The following is a 16,432-nucleotide window of genomic DNA, read 5'->3' as shown; positions in this document are numbered from 1 at the left end:
TGTGCATCTGTGTTTTCATGTTCATTTTAGCAGACTGTCTGTTTAATAGGAAAAAAATATATCCTTTATTTCACAGCAGAGTATAAAAATGGCAGCTCAGTCAGGTTTTTAATACTGAGGTGACTACAAAGCTTGTGATAGACATCTGTCATCTCAACCCATCCTTAGCTTGCACTTCTTAACAAATACAAATGTTGATAACCTTTTATTTGTGGAAAAACTTGGCTAGATGTATAAATAACTAACAGCTCAGGCATCATTCAAGATTAAAATATATTCAAAAGTTTTTTTAAATGATAATTTAATTGATATGTGCTCATTTTTCACTGAAAGCACTGACTTGTAAAATGGAGGGATAGGAATGAATGTTTTTCAAAATCTCTGGCAAACAAAACTAAAAATGCATAATTTCGCAAAGCTTTTAGAAATACTGGGATGCCTGACTTCTTTGTGTGAACATGCAAACGTAGCATTAGTCATTGCCAAAACACAAAGGTTGCATTTCAGGGACCTAACGGAAGTTTGAGGCTTTAACTATACAGATAAACAATGACTAAACCAAAATACTGACTGTACAGTCAGAGGATAACTAAACTGAGAGACTGAACTAAGGAAAACAAAACAAGGCAAATAATGATAACTATGGCAAACATAATTAATTATAACTGTGAACCCATATACAAATATTGAATTGACATCATACATCATGGGCAAACATTGACGATTAGGCAAAATTTAAAACGTCAACACAGTCCACGCCTTCAGGAAACGATCGTTTCTTGACAGCCAAGAGTCCAAACCCTGTGGATGAAGCAGAGTGTAGCACAAGGAGCTGGTTTTTACCAGGATAAAGAAAGGAAACACTGTAAGTGAATGGAAAGGACAGGACAAGTATAAAACAAGCCAAGTGGTTACAAGGGGAAAAAATAGTTGAGAGGGGTAGAACAACTGGGTCACTTGAGGAAGTGACTCACTGACTGCCATGTAGATCTAAAAATCTGTTAGTTTAGCTATTTTTTATTATAATTAGATTAATTTTCCTTGTTTGTCTACTGTCCCTGACAGCCTTGTGCCATTTTCTCTCTCTTTCTTTTGTCAGTCTGCCGTCTGCTTGCTGCCCTCACATCTGCAACATGTTAGCCAATCAGCCCTGGTCTATTGTTTCAACATTTGCTCTTCCAGTATTTTACCAACTCTCCTTCACTCACTCTTTCCTCGATTCTCTTGTTATTTTTCCATTATTCCCCTTTGTTTTTCTGTTCCTCTTACTTTGCTCATACCTATGTGTATTATTTTTATTAAATATATTCAAACTCATCTCTGCCTTCAACTCTGCCTCCATTTTAGGGTCAACTGTCTTATCATGACAATCAGGTTTTCTTCTCAAAATGGAGCATTTGAACAAATAATCAACCACTATTACTGGGTAGATATAGGCTTCCACCATTCTGTAAAAGTGGTGCTTCATAATTTTTAGAGAGGATGACTTGCACACTTTGTGATTAAATAAAAAAAATCATACCAAAAATCAAAAGGATCCATACAAAGAAGAGTGCATGAAGTTCATTTGGTTTGTCAAAAGGTCAGATAAATCTCTTTAGGTCTTTCCGTCTGCAGTACTTTTGGTGAAATCCTTGTGATGTATTGTGATAGAAAAATGTCTTCAGTTTCAGATGAAAACACCGGTGAGTGGCACTTGGCTTACACTTGTTTGCTTACCCAGTAAATATTGTAATTTATGGCAACGTAATGACTGATTGAGATTAAGTCAAGGTTTAGGTTGCTGCTTTGCAAGTTCTTACAAATTGGCAGAGCGTTGTGTGCATGGTGGATTCCTGGTGGAGTTTGAAAGCTTTCTGCCTGTTTTAAACATGCAAAAGAACTGTTGTGAGGTTGAGGATTCAGTAAAGCAAATAACAGCATAAAACCCCTATACACTGGCCTCATACCAAGGCTAAAAGCTGCTTCTTTTATTCTTTTTGAAATGCCAAAAGAAAAAAAGCACCGTGCTCAGCCTCCCCCTGAAAAGAGATCAGTGCATGCTGCTCTCCCTGTGGAGAAGTGCACACCACTCCAAATCTGGCATATAATTCAGTTGATAGGAAACTTATTTCAGTACTGAAATCAGATGTGGATCTCCTTAGGAAAAGAATTGATTCTTTACTATGTATCATAATGTGTATGGATTGTAGAAGAGCTCATCAAATGCAACAGGCTGAGATGGTGAGTAGAAACTGAAGATTTAGAGAAAAAACAAAAACCTGAAACAAAAAACCATGGAGAACGCAGGGAGCCAGAGCAGAACAAAAACACAGGGACCAGAAATAAGAGCGCACAGGGGATGAAGAAATAAATATAACACTAAAGAGTGAATAGACATAACCAACATAATTAAAGTACAAGGAATAACTAGACGCAGAAAATAATAAAACCTAATAAACTAGAGTCACTAAAACTGACTAAGTAAAACAGAAATGAGACTTATCTAATGAAAGACAGAAAAGGAAATATTGACAAAATCTCATCTGGCAAGATTTTTTGTGATGAGAACAGAGGAGGAGGAAAAGTTGTGAGCACTTAAAGTTTATGTTTATACAATGTAGAAGAGCTCATAAAAACAAAAATCACTCCTTTGTTACCAGTGTTTAGTGATCAGTGAAACTCGGATTTGGTATAATTGATTTATTCCTTCATCTTGCACTCTTAAAAATATTCAGATTAAGATTATTGCACAAAAAGAAAACTCCTGTTGGTGTGAAGATTGCTGCACAGAAATCCACCCCATCTGCATCCCCTCATTCTGCTGAAAAGCTGATGCAAACATAAATTATACTCATACTCCTCCACAACACTTTTGGTGAGAAAGGATACAGAAACTTACAGCCTAGCAATTTTCCCGAGATTGTCAGGAAACATCTTAGTACAAAAGTGATTCCAGTGGGACTGGAATTGTGGTCGGATGGGCGGAAAACCAGCAGCAATCAACCCATGTCCCAAAAACTGAGAGCAGTTGGAACATGATTCCCTTCACACTGAAATTAAGTTTTACAGATTTGTTGCCAACCAGGGTGCTCAAAAAAATTTTTTTTAAAATGTAGAGCTCCAGGACACTGCAGGGTGGTCTCAGTCTGGTGTGAAAGGTGCTTTAGGAGCAGAGTGGAGTGGCTTCCTTCACCCCTTCATTCTGCCGGCTGTAAAAACAAATGGATGAATAGATAACGTCTTACCGCTTTCAAACCCCTTCCTGCGTTGGATTATAATGTTCAATGACATCATCCCAGCTCCAGTCACACATTTACACCTGTGTTAGGATAAAAAATTAGAGGCTTGGCTTGCTGAAAGAGTCCTGTAATGCAGTGACAGCCATAATGAAGACATGCATATCCTTTCCAGCTAAGCTCGTCGCTGAATGACGTTTTTGGCAGTTGACCAAGCAGGGCATATTGGTCAATATGCACCAGAGGTGCTGACTGAAGTCCCCAAGAGAAAGAAAATCACTCACATGTGTGCATTTCACATTTAGACATGCCCAGTCTGTCATTTGAACCTTCAAAAAATTATGCATGTACTTATCGTATTGCAAACACAGCCTTCCAACCAAACAGGCATGAAATGGGGCAAGGTTATAAATCACTCATATCAAGTTCACTCCCATGCACGCTTGCCTTGAGACACGCAGGGGGAGACCATTCCTTTGCACACTATGATTATCTCTGCTCATAATTTCTCACCCAGAGAATTTGTTTTCTATATCTTTTGTTCAAGATAACCAATCAAAGCAAGAGTTGTGTCCAAATGTATTGGTATATACATTTGGTTTTGAAAAAAATACTTTACACTTTGTGATTTAAAAAAAAGAGCTTAATCAATGGGTAAATAGCAGTAACAGCATGGGAGTTTGAGAGCATGAGAAGTCCAAGACCTTCTTGAGAAAGATTTTTTTCATTTATTTAAAAATCCACAAAGCTTTAAAATAGTCCTTAGCTGACCCCTCGTCCACATCTGATTGGTCACTGGGATGCTTCTCACTGAGGAGTGGAAATATTGTTCGCATGTCCTTGATTTACCTTGGAGACACGTCAGTGTAATTCAGCAAGTGATTATGAGTAGCGTTTTCTTCATCATAGCCATGTTTTGGTGATCCAAAGTTAAGTTCATCCACACATTCAAAACCCTGGGCCATAAGGAACAGCCTGTTCTGTCCCTGAGTGACCTCAGCTGTTTGTGCAGAGACTTCTCCATCTTCCAAGCTGAGAGGTTAGTGTCCAGAGTGAGACATTCACAGAGATTCAGGCAGGATCTGAGATGTGAAACAGTGCAGTTTGTACATAAAATAAGATACACCAGAAAGTTATTAATCAGATTTCAGCAGTAAAACCTATTTTGTCTTTTTTTCTGAGTGCCTAATAATCTTCTGGTGCCTTTTGAACTTTTCTGCAAAGTTGTTATTAATTTAGTTTTCAGTAGTAAGTATGCATATTAGAATTAGATTTGCTTTGTATGTCAGCTGTTACATTTGATTTTTAGTCTTGTGTGAAGGTGCGTTTTTGTTCATTTTTATTTCTCAGGTTCTTAACTTACATTCAACAGTGCTGAAACAGTATTATTGTATGTGTAATATAATCCCACGAACATTCATAAGCGTGATCGTCACAGTGACTCGCCAGACCATGAGGCAGGAATGTTGTTCAGCGGAAGACAAGCAAAATTTGTTCTACAAAATTGTTTCCCAATGCATTGTGTCACGACCTTCACTCCAGGACTATGCATAAATTCCCAGCCTAAACCTGGACATCAGTCATAATTTATTTTTTAAAAGAAAGTGTCATGGGCTGAAGGAACTTTGGCTTCGATTGTGGGTTTTCTGACCACTAAACCTGCTTCTCCTGGGACATGTATCAACCTGAAAAACAGTAAAAACTCCCAGGGAAGCTTGCCAGCAGAGGCAAAGCTCCAAACCATGCCGTAGCTCTGAGTGTGTGGCTGGGAAGTACCGTATCAGTTCCCTCACTACTTTGCAATGAACATAAGTAATGGATTTTATTTAGAGGTGTCGCCTTACTTCAGTTTGCATTTGTACTGCTAGCAAGTCAGATAGTTTCTAGGTTTTTCTGCTCCCTCCACAGTCTTTTTATTATGAACCGCTGGGGAATAGTAAAGAAATATGACATAAATCTTCTTGTCCCATGACACAAAGCTGGACTTTGTTTTTACTCGTTGCCTTAAAGAGGAATATTACTTGAACCACAACTGTGGTTCAGGGACTAATATGTTAAGTTATTAATACTTCTGATGGTTCAATGTATAAAAACGCATTAAATAGAAAAACAAAGTTTGAACTAAAGCTCAAATAAATTGATTTATTGCTAACTTTCTCATGGTGTCACATGGAAACTTGAGTTATTTTTTCCTACAAGTACACCAATAAATTTGTCACAATCCTTCAGACTTCAAGCTCAGCTATATTTGTTTGCTTTGTCTTCGTTATGTGTTTCTGTTTTCTCCTCAGTTTTGGTATTTTTATACTCTTGGTGTTTGATCATGCTAATGCTTCCTCTGTATTCGTTTTGTATTAATTAGTCATTTTCCTTAAGATTCTCCAATCATTCCACCCACACAGCTGTTTGTACGACCAACTGTTCCTTGCTTTAGTAATCATTGTCCCAGGACTTTTATTTTGTTTGCAGTGGATTATTTTTGCTTCCAGTACTTTGATCATCCATCTATCCATTGTCTATAGCCGCTTTTAGTGGAGGGGCTCAGGGGGGCTAGTGCTTATCTCCAGCAGTCATTGGATGAAAGGTGAGGTACATGATTGTGTAAAATCATTCAAAGCTGCTGCAGAGGGAGTGGTGCACCCAATTTTTACATTTAGGCGGCAATTAATTTTTCACATTCGGTCAGGCTGTTTTGGATAGCCTTTTCCTCTTAATTAAATTATCACTAAAAATGTTATTTATTTTAGTTATCTTTGCTGTATGGGGGAAAATACATTTCCCCAGTACTGCAGTACTTTTCGTCTTTTCTTTTTGAAAAAAACGTAGCTGTACGTCTGTGTGAACTCTTTCCTAAATGAGTCACCAGAGAGGATTTGTGGAACCACATACTCCAAGGGGATTATTGTCCAGTAAAGTTTCTGGGAAAAAGGAATCAAGCCTTTATTCATCATGTAAACATCTCTGTATGTTGATCCCAGGGCTACAACAAATGGGAGCCACACAAAATCAACTTTGAAGCAGAAAGAATAAAAAAAAGTGTAAATAGTGGTGATAATGGGAGAACACGGTACTTGTTTCAAACGAGAGAAAAACCTGTATTTTTCAATTCAGTTCAAGTTTACTTAATCAAGGACAGCACAGTAAAAAATGTTGCTTGATTAAAATTGAGGCAATCATTGTTTTGTGCCGAAGGTTTTCTAACCGCAGTGAAATGCATATTAGAGAAAATGAGTTCTCCACAACAATAGGTTGGTGTATCTCAGTGTTCACATATTTGTTTTTGTTTCAGCCATTGGGAACTGAAAACACTTTCTCAACTGCATGAATCTATACTTGTGGGACCTGTAATAAAGACAGGGGTCAATAATAAAACTATCAAGTGACATATTTTACAGGGTTTACAGCGTTTTTGTTGCATTTGTTTGTTTCGCAGAAATCATCAGAATTGGAAACACTTTACCAATCCTTCCAGTATAAACCATTAGAACAAAAGCCTCCCTTTTAGCTGCAGTATATAACTTTGATCATTTTTTTTACATGTTTGTTGGAACTGTCACTATGATGTGACAGTATGTCGTAAGACAGATGACCTATGAAAAAGTTAAGCTCCTCTCCCAGAGCTCCCAGTGCTAACTAGAAACAACCAATCCGAAAAATAATAGAGTCCTGAAAACAATATAGGATCTGTGATACTGTGGGCCTCCTTTACCTCCAAAGTACCTCCAATAGCAGGAGATCATAAATATCAGTGCATTGGGCCCTGCTAACATCCAAAAATACGTCATCACAGGGTCTTTCATAACCTGATCGAGTTCTGGCTGAAGTGTTCAAGGCAGTGACTATCTTGCTTAATGTTGTTTGCCTGTATTGCTCTTTTCTGTCATGTACAATTACAGTGATATTGTTTTCAAGGCCTTTACGACTAAAACAAGCCAGTGGTGCTGCCTTGCTTGTACTCTCTCAAAGCCCAAGCTGTTATTCTTGGAGACACTTTTAAATTTTGTTTAAGAAGATGTAAATCCCTAATCACATATTCAGCACATCTGACATCACCATGCATATTGATTCTTGCCATCTAATTTCTGTGGAAAACCACAAAAAGCTCTCCAGGTCACACAAATGATGCTTGGTGTGCAGCTGCTTTAAAACCTGGAATACGTAGTCTCATTCTTTTGTGCTCTGTTTGGCGTTACATTTGGCAGGCTGGCCTCTATTCATAACAGCCCTTTGAGCAATGGGCTCATAATTTAAGCTCAGGCCCATGTTCAGTTGGCGTTCCTCCACACAGCTTCATCTAAATGTGGGAGTGACTGACAAATGAACATAGCTCAATGTTGTCATTACCATGAAATAATAGTGGAATGGGACCGTTATGGTCTTCTGTACGTCTGAAGGGGGTTTAGGTCATAATAAATTTTTCTCTCTATTCCCACTCGACTTTCAGTGTTTGTGCATATTTTTAATCAGATTTCTGCGTCTTTCATAAACAATGAGGCAGAGTGTTATCTCTGTTGCCGAAACCAGTTTCACATGTATTTAAACTTTATCTTCTGGTTTTATTACTTGTTCTGAAATCAAAAATCAAATCAAATTTTATTTGTATAGCACATTTCAGCAGCAAGGCATTTCAAAGTGCTTTACATCATAAACACAAAAACACAAAGTCATGCATCATGGAATAAACGATATATTGTTACATATTACATTTCAAATACAATTCTAAACAGGTGTGTTTTTAGTTGAGATTTAAAGAAAGTCAGGGTTTCCACTGTTTTACAGTTTTCTGGAAGTTTGTTCCAAATATTTATCTCCTCATCATCTTCCATCAGCACTTTTGTGTTTCTTTAATTACCCATAATTGCACAGAGGATTTGTGGAAGTCAACAAAGATTAAAATCTTTTCAGAAAATTATGGCACATACAAAATATAAGTAGATTTCAATTATCTTTGGACTAGAGTCATCCTAAAATTGTGAAAAGAGAGAGAAAGGACAAAAAAATGCACATTTTGCTCCCAATTATGTGTGGTAGAGGATTCATGATGCTGTGGACTGATGAAGATTACAGTGGCATTGATGGAGGCATTTACCTTCATTGGCTTCTGCAGTTTTGTCTAACGATATACCTTATTTTAATTAAATAGAATATGCTTTATTGATCCCTAAGGGGAAATTGCTTATTAGTTGACAAGCTATTCCATCTGAGAAGTTTTATCTTTGGAGATCTGTTGTTTTGCTCACAGTCTGTAGTGAAAGAATCGTATCAATTAATCGATAAGTTTATTTGTGTAGCGCATTTCAACAGCAAGGTGCTCTACATAATATAAACACAAAATTACAAAGTCATAGTAGAAACATCACATTTTGATGAGTCCTATCACCAAAGTCACATACATTAAACAGACTGAAACTGAGAATTTACATTTCTCCTCAAAGCACAAATATTTACTGAAAATTAAAAAGCAAGTAAACAAAAACTAACTAACATACATAATCAACAACGTTTTCCTCAAAATTTGAATTTATGTAGGCCTTCGAGCTTTTGTTCATGGCAAAGAACCAGAACGTGATTTGTTTCCATGGTAGCTTTCTCTGACAAGCTTTTAACACCAGAGAAATTGATTATAATCTCAACTTTAATTTGGCTTATAGTTGAGAGTCATATCCAGCCTCTGAGAGATGATGTTGTCGCTGGTTCTCCCTACTTCAGTGTGACTCTTCTTTGGAAAAACAAAGTCGTTATTCATTGTCATAATCCCAGTAAATGGTCATGACCAATTTCACAGCTGCACCATGATGATGTGTTATAAAGTTGATAAATCAGACACAAGAACAACAACTCAGGCTGACTCACCAAAAACTTTCGGCATCTGAAAGTAATTTATCAGTTCTGATGTTTGGTTTGCGTATTTTATGCAAACATTTTAAGAAGCTGAATTTTGTTTCTGAAATGGGATCAAAAATGGAAGAAAAATAAAGACTGGAAACAACACGTTGCATGCAGTACAAAAATTATGACTCAATCATATTGTCACTTAATCTTTATCCTAATCAAAGATTTCACTCATATGTACTCTGTTAGCTATTCCTTAATATTGTGTCAAAGTACAATAAAACTTCCTTGAATACTGCATACGCTACCCATCATTTCCAAGCAACAAAATAAATTAAATGTACTCATGATCTTCTTGTTCCCCACTCCTACCCTTTCGATGTTCCAAATCACATTCATTCATTTTCAGTCCTTTGACTTAGAATCAAACCAAACCCGAGCAACAGATTTAATGACTTTAACCACGACTTGATAAAGTTGCAAAGCAGCTTGACTTGAAAATATTCCATATTTTTACACTGAAGATAAAGTGTGTTACAATGGAACCAAGTCACATAGCAAGAGGAAAAACAATTTTCTTTGACTCGGAAAAGAAAAGAACTTGAAGGCTACATTGCAGCATAACTCTGTCTAATGAGAGTAACGCATTTTTAGTTTTGTTCGAAATACGTTAAGATGCATGTGTCATAACTGATTCTTAATTGAAGGTCTGGAGACAGTGACTGTGATCCGAGTGCTTCCAGATGTTGTATCACCATTTTATATGGAATATCAGAGCTGCCATGAATGTTTGGGCATCATGTTGGATGAGCCTCTCCAGAACTTCATGCTCTTACAATCGAGAGCTCTTGTATTATGTTTTACAAACTAGAAGAAAACTTTCGAAGTTTTTTTTTTTTTTATCCTTTCCAAAAAAAAAAAAAAAAAAGCCAGAGGTGATCAATATAAAACACATTCTTTTTCTTTGTTTCTTATTTTTAATTAATGCCAGAAATACAAAGATCTAACATGTAATGTAGGATGAAGGACTCTGTTAAGTTGGAAATTTAATAAAAGTTTTAGTGTGGGGCTGATGTTGATTTGGGTGAGAGGCTGGAACTAATTATTTGAATATCCTTTGTTTCCACTTGCAAGTTTTTAACCCTTCCATGGTCTGAAGAGACAGAATTGCACTGACCCCATGTGGGTGGTTACAAGTTGTTGTTTTTTTGTTGGGTTTTTTTGGTGTGTGGTTTTGGGAACTGATCATCTAACAGGTCAAATCCACACACTTTTCTCTGTCTGACAGTGACATCTGCCGCGATCCTCCTGAGCATTGCGCTACATCTATGGGAAGGTGAAGACTGTAATCAGATGTTGGGTTCCTCTGGGTTCCTCCTACAATTAACAAAAAATTAATTGTGTAAAGAAATAAAAAAAATTCTAACGGATTTGTGTACTCATGAATTTCTCTGTTTTTGGTCATATTTGTAAAAATCAACTGTGGTATTGATGTTTATGATGTTTCTTTTGATGGCATACAAATATTCCTTTTGAAAAATGATGTATAAATTCTGGAAATGAATTATTAGTCCGTGAATACATTAGAAATTTGTTCACCTCCGGCTTTTGCTGATAAACATTTGTTCACTCTCTTCCAGATCTGCAGATCAAAAAGCTGAGTGGCGTTCGAACCCTTGCTTCGAAACATTTAACATTTGTGGTGGAAAATGGGACTGAACTCACAAACCTCACTGCCAGATGATTACTGATGCCTGCTGAACAAGATGCATGTGTAAGCCTGAAGGCTAGTTCCTTATTTTCCACTAATAAGGATTTGATGCATTTTCTATGAATTTGAGGCTGTTTTGCAGCAGAAGTTTTTAATTTGCGGCCGTCTGTCCTTGATTGCTGTTGTTCATAAATCATTAGTTATAATAAGAGCTCTCGGCTGCTCATTTAAAGATTAGGTTTTAAGTCCAGAACCAGAAAATGTTATAATGACATGCTGTGTTTTTATGACACACTTAAAAATATCACCATGACAATAAATTAGCCTTGTTCCGATTTGGTTCGTTAGAATTTGAACCATATGTTTTTCTATACGAAGAAAATGCAAATAAAACATTTCTGTTTTTTCACATTATCTTAGTTTCTTTCACCTACTTGTAACACTTTTTTACTTCAAGCTTATTAATGTTCTTTTGAGAATTTGAGAGCACGAACTTTCAAATAATTATGATCATATAATCTGTGATGTCACAATTCAATCACTGTGTGTACATTAGCATCAGTTGCTTACATCGAAGCATCAGTTGCAGTACATTTTTGTAATGAAAACCCATTTGCACAAAAAAGTGCAATCTTACATTTTTACAGTGTCATTTGATAGAGTGTGGCACAGTAAAAATATAAAAATATATCCTACACAGTAAATTTTGCAGTGTTAAACCTATATGTATACAGTCATGTTTGATAAATTATTAATGGAATAAACCAACTGAAACACAATATACTGATTAAACACTCAGACAGACTTTTTCAAGTATTTATTTCTGTTAATTATTGCCTGCTGCTCATACTGGGTGGATTTGATTCGAGTCCCTCAAACTCCTGGTGTGAAAGCACGCGAACAGTACACATCATCCTGATCAGACGTTTTGCTGAAAAGATGAAGTGATTCAGAGGTGGATGGGTGTAACTTCAGGGCAATCCTGGAAAAAGAAAACCTGTAAGAGGCTGCAAAACTTCGTACTGGAGTGAGATTTTACCTTCTAGCAGGACACCGACCATAAACATATGGCCAGAGCTACAATAAAATGGTTTTAATGGCATCAATTTATCGGTATGTGGGCTGTGTAAACACTGTGAGCACGCCTTCAAGATTTTGCAGATAAGAAGACATTCAGCAGAGTTCTTGTTTTCAGTGAGGTAAATCAGCAATACGCTCTAACGCCTGGGGAATGGGTGGACCAGGATCATGACTGATCACAGCTTGGCCAAAACCTGATGTTAACTAATAGGTTAAAGACGACTTGATTTCTTGAACATCAACATATTGCCTTGGCTGGAAAAAGCTTCCTCAGAAAATCACCATTCCCTTTGGAAACCACTGAAAACGTTGGTTTCTGACTGAAACCCGGAGAAAAAACAAAACACAGATTTAATGTTATTTTGGAAGAAAAGTTGGCCTTTGTAATTTTTAACCACCTTGCTGTTGTCTATTCATTCCCATAATACGGGCAAAACAAACTTGCTTTGATATGGTTTGAGAAAAAGACCCAACACAAACAGACCACCCAAAACACTTAGTTTATGGCAGCCCAAGCCGGGTTTCATCCTGCACCTTCACCGTTGTGTTATGTACTCTTGATTAATGCCATATTTTCATTTGCCCACGTTTGTCTTTTTGATCCAAATTACAGTGTGAACAATAAATGTCAGAACCCTGCAACAACCCCACTCCCACACAGCCGCGGTACTTTTCCTCTCCCAAAGACACACATGGTTCTATTCACCCTCTTTCTTTAAACTGGGACCACATCATTTAGGTAAATGGAAACCCAAGAGTTGAACCTTTTGATGAGCAACTCAAATAAAATGTTGTAATTTTGTTTTGTTCAGACAAACAGGAGTAGCTCAGCTGGCTGCAAAACGTGACAAGTGCATATTCAGTATTGAAACATCATGTTCAGAAGGATCCTAGTGTCTGTAAACTTTGAACTTAGTATTATAATTGAAGAAATCCATAGGTGTCTCTCAACCACAGACAGCTGCTCCAACTTAAGCTTACCATACATGTTGGGAAATAACGGAGGATTCCCCCCACCAACCCACATAATTATGGTTTTGACCCTATTGAAAGAGGTAAAAATAGCACTGTGGAGGGTAAAACACACTTGGGAATTCTACGTTTCTTCTTCCATGACTTCAAAATACTAAATATATTTCATAAGCAAAGCATTTGCACTATAAAGTTAAAATTAGTTAGAAATAAGCAGCTGTACATGCTGTTTGATGGCCCTATTATGTCACGTTTCTGGCAGTTTTCCTCTAGTATAGGCTGTATTGTGTGTAACTACATGCATATTGTGCTGTGCATGTCCCAGAGGAGGAGACCCGGTTGTCTGACACCAAGTGGTCAGACTGTTGCAGGTAGAAGGTAGATTATTGATCAAAAGGTTTTCCTTCTTTATTTTAAATGCTACCTAAGAGACAGAAGACTGGCAAGGGTTTCTTGTTTGTTTGTTTGTTTGTGTGCGTGTGAGTGAGGAAAATTTTCTGTTCAAAATGGGTGAAAAAGAGCAATTGGAGCAATTTATTTTTCCCGTTGTGTCAAATTGTGACTCCAAAACTAAATTACATACAGAATCATGGTTTATGTGTACAGTTAAACCCCTAATTGCTGCCCATCGTGGAATGTCTGATTTGTTTTGTCTGTATGTATCTGTGTAGTGTAATTGTAGATAATGTCTGCATTTTGCAATCTGCTGATAAAGGTTCTCGTTCAGTCACTGACCCTGAGTGCTGAGTAAGGAAAGAAGATAATGGTAATTATTCTTCTCAAATTCGGCTCATAATAAACTCTGGCCAAAAGACTGTCGTCAGTGAACCTACCAAACAGTGACATACCAGACGAAAAGTTCACCCTGAGGTTGAGCGTTTATCTCCTTTCACATCACCAAATGGAAAAGGCGGCCGGCTTTTTTCCACGAAGTTATTGTGAATCAGATGCTCAGATTAAAGAACATGTTCTACACAGTATAAACAAGATGTAAAAATAAATCCAGATATGTTTAACCTACTATGTTACTTTTCAATCTTTATATATCATCCAAAGGTGAAGGTTCAGAAAGAGGTCAATGAATCACCTTGTTGAAGGGGGACATTTAGAGTTGCAGTTGATTTTGTGTTTTGTTTCTAAGACATTTTAAAGGAAATCAAATCTCAAAACATTGAAAAAAATGTCTTAATTTAAATGTGATGAAAAATGAGTGCATACCCTCACTTTAACACATTTTTATTTCAATTCTGGCACCAAGTTTTCTTGGGTAAACATCTGCCAGTTATAGAAAATGTGATTAGCTCCTGACATTTGTATACTTTTTTCAAACCAAAAACTAGCATAAATATGTAATTTCATAAAACATACCAGGGGCCAATTTCTCTGACCTAAACTTAAATAACTTGTTTGTAGTGATTTTGTCAATAAATGTCGAAGTGTCCCAAAATGAAAGTATAAGTAACATGAGAATATATGCCACTCTCCTATGATTTGCTCCGTCTCTTTTCTGAACTTCTCAACGCCAAAGAGGACAAATAATTTCCCTATTGCTGCCTGAATATGTGCAGTTTTTTCCGACCCGATAGACATTTTCCTCACATGACTGCTCTTGTTAAATATATTTTACTGCGACTTTTAATTCTACCCTCTGTGTCATGTTTGGACATTTGAAGCCCATGACCAAACAGATGAGCATCTGCATATCGTTTACTTAATTGGCAACTTTGAGGACAGCTTGACTTGACCTCAGAACGGTAGGAGTAGAAAGACAACAGCAGATGCAGTTACAATGAAAAACTCTGAATCATCTGCAAATGGCGAAATTCAAGTCAGAGATTTTCCAAACGGGGTACAGCACAGCCTTTATATTTGCCTTTAGAGTATAATTAATGGATAGTAGATAAGGCACAGACCCAACAGAGACCAGAACTTCCTTTAAATCCGGTAAACTTGTCTGACGTAAAGCAGAATACCAAAGACACACTATCTGCACGTTTGCAACTCCTTAAAAAGCGACTTTTTCAAGGACATTTCTCAACAAATATATCAACTAAAAGGCCAGATGGATTCATTCATGTGAGTAAGCTTATTTCCAGAACTCAGCAGCAGAGGCGTGAATCATGTGTGTAGACCCAGTGATCTGTGGTTAATGAAGCCGCCGCTGCATTCACAACCCAAATGTGTCACTGAAGTGTCACACAGGGTAGCACGGCTGCGACGCGCTGAATCACTGCCTTGCAGTTTTCCCTCAGCAGAGGTCAGCTGTAGGTCTATCATCACAACTCTGCAGGAAACCCAGTTCCTGCGGAGCTCAGCACATTCCCACTTAGATTTGGAAAAACTGGGCTTGTTCAGTCTTTACAAGAACCAGTTTTTAATCGTGAGAGCAACATACGAAACAGTATTGATGGTTTTTAAAATTGGTTGTGGTTTGTGGGCAGTTTGACTCGACCACAAATAAAATGCTTACATCTGATCAGAAAAACATATATCATTAGTCAAATAAAATAATAAAACTGAGCTTTTCACTTTTAAATGTTTGCAGACTCTGTCAGCCTTTTAAAAGTTTGCAATATTTCACAGTGGGTTGCTTTATTGTTATTGATGAAGCATGAAAAAGCAAAAAAAATTTAAAGTGCCAGGATATTTATTTTAACAGGAAATGAAGTGAATCTTATTAAATGCCAAGCACTCACAGCTGTGGAGCGCATAACACATGAGAAAATGGGATGTATTGTTTATGAAATAAATTACTTGAAAGCCTTGTCTGCTTGTTCAGTTGTAAACTTTCAGTGTATACATATCTTTCTTCCACAACGGAGAAAGATTTTCTTACACAGTCCACTGCAAAAATATCTGTGCCTCTTGAACTTCTTCACATTTTGTCACATTTTATTGTTATATTATTTGGTAGGTCAACACTGAGTAGCATACAATGGTGAAGTGCGTGGAAATTATACATTGTTTCTGTAACACAGTGTAGCAAATAAAAATCTGAAACTGGGAAAAGGCCGGGTTTATTGTAGCACACAAATATGCTCTTCTAGAGCACATTCATGACATTTTTCCACCTATGAATATCTTCTTGCAATTTTTGTTAAACGTCGGATTTGTAAAGCGCATGACCAGCAGTTCTTCTGCATAATATTTGCAGCTATGCTTTCTATATATATAAAATATTCAGGGGTGAGGAGTGGAAGCAAGAGGCAACAAAGATGATTAAAATTTTCTAACACAGAACTGCTGCTTTCTACGCACCTTAAGAAAAGATCTGTCTTTTTTCCATGACACGTTATATGCTAGTTTTAGGTTTTAAAAAAAGTATACAAAAGTCAGAAGTTAATCAAATGTTCCATAACTGGCACATGTTTACCTAAGAAAACTCGATGCCAGAACTGAAATAAAAATGTGTTAAAGTAAGGATATGCACTAATTTTCATCACATTTAAATTAAGACATTTTTTTCTTCTCCCATCTGAAAAGCTAAATTCAAGAAACTTTCCCAACCATACATTTTTCTGATAAGGCAATCTGGCCTAATCAAACACATCACTCATGCAATAAATATGGGTGCAAATCCAGGAGAAAGGCAACTGGTCAGACAAATAAATTCTTCACA

This window comes from Poeciliopsis prolifica, unplaced genomic scaffold (assembly GCF_027474105.1).
Source record: "Poeciliopsis prolifica strain line A6 unplaced genomic scaffold, Auburn_PproV2 SCAFFOLD019, whole genome shotgun sequence".
Lineage (NCBI taxonomy): Eukaryota > Metazoa > Chordata > Actinopteri > Cyprinodontiformes > Poeciliidae > Poeciliopsis > Poeciliopsis prolifica.
The sequence above is the reverse complement of the archived record's forward strand: the minus strand, read 5'-3'. Positions refer to the sequence as shown.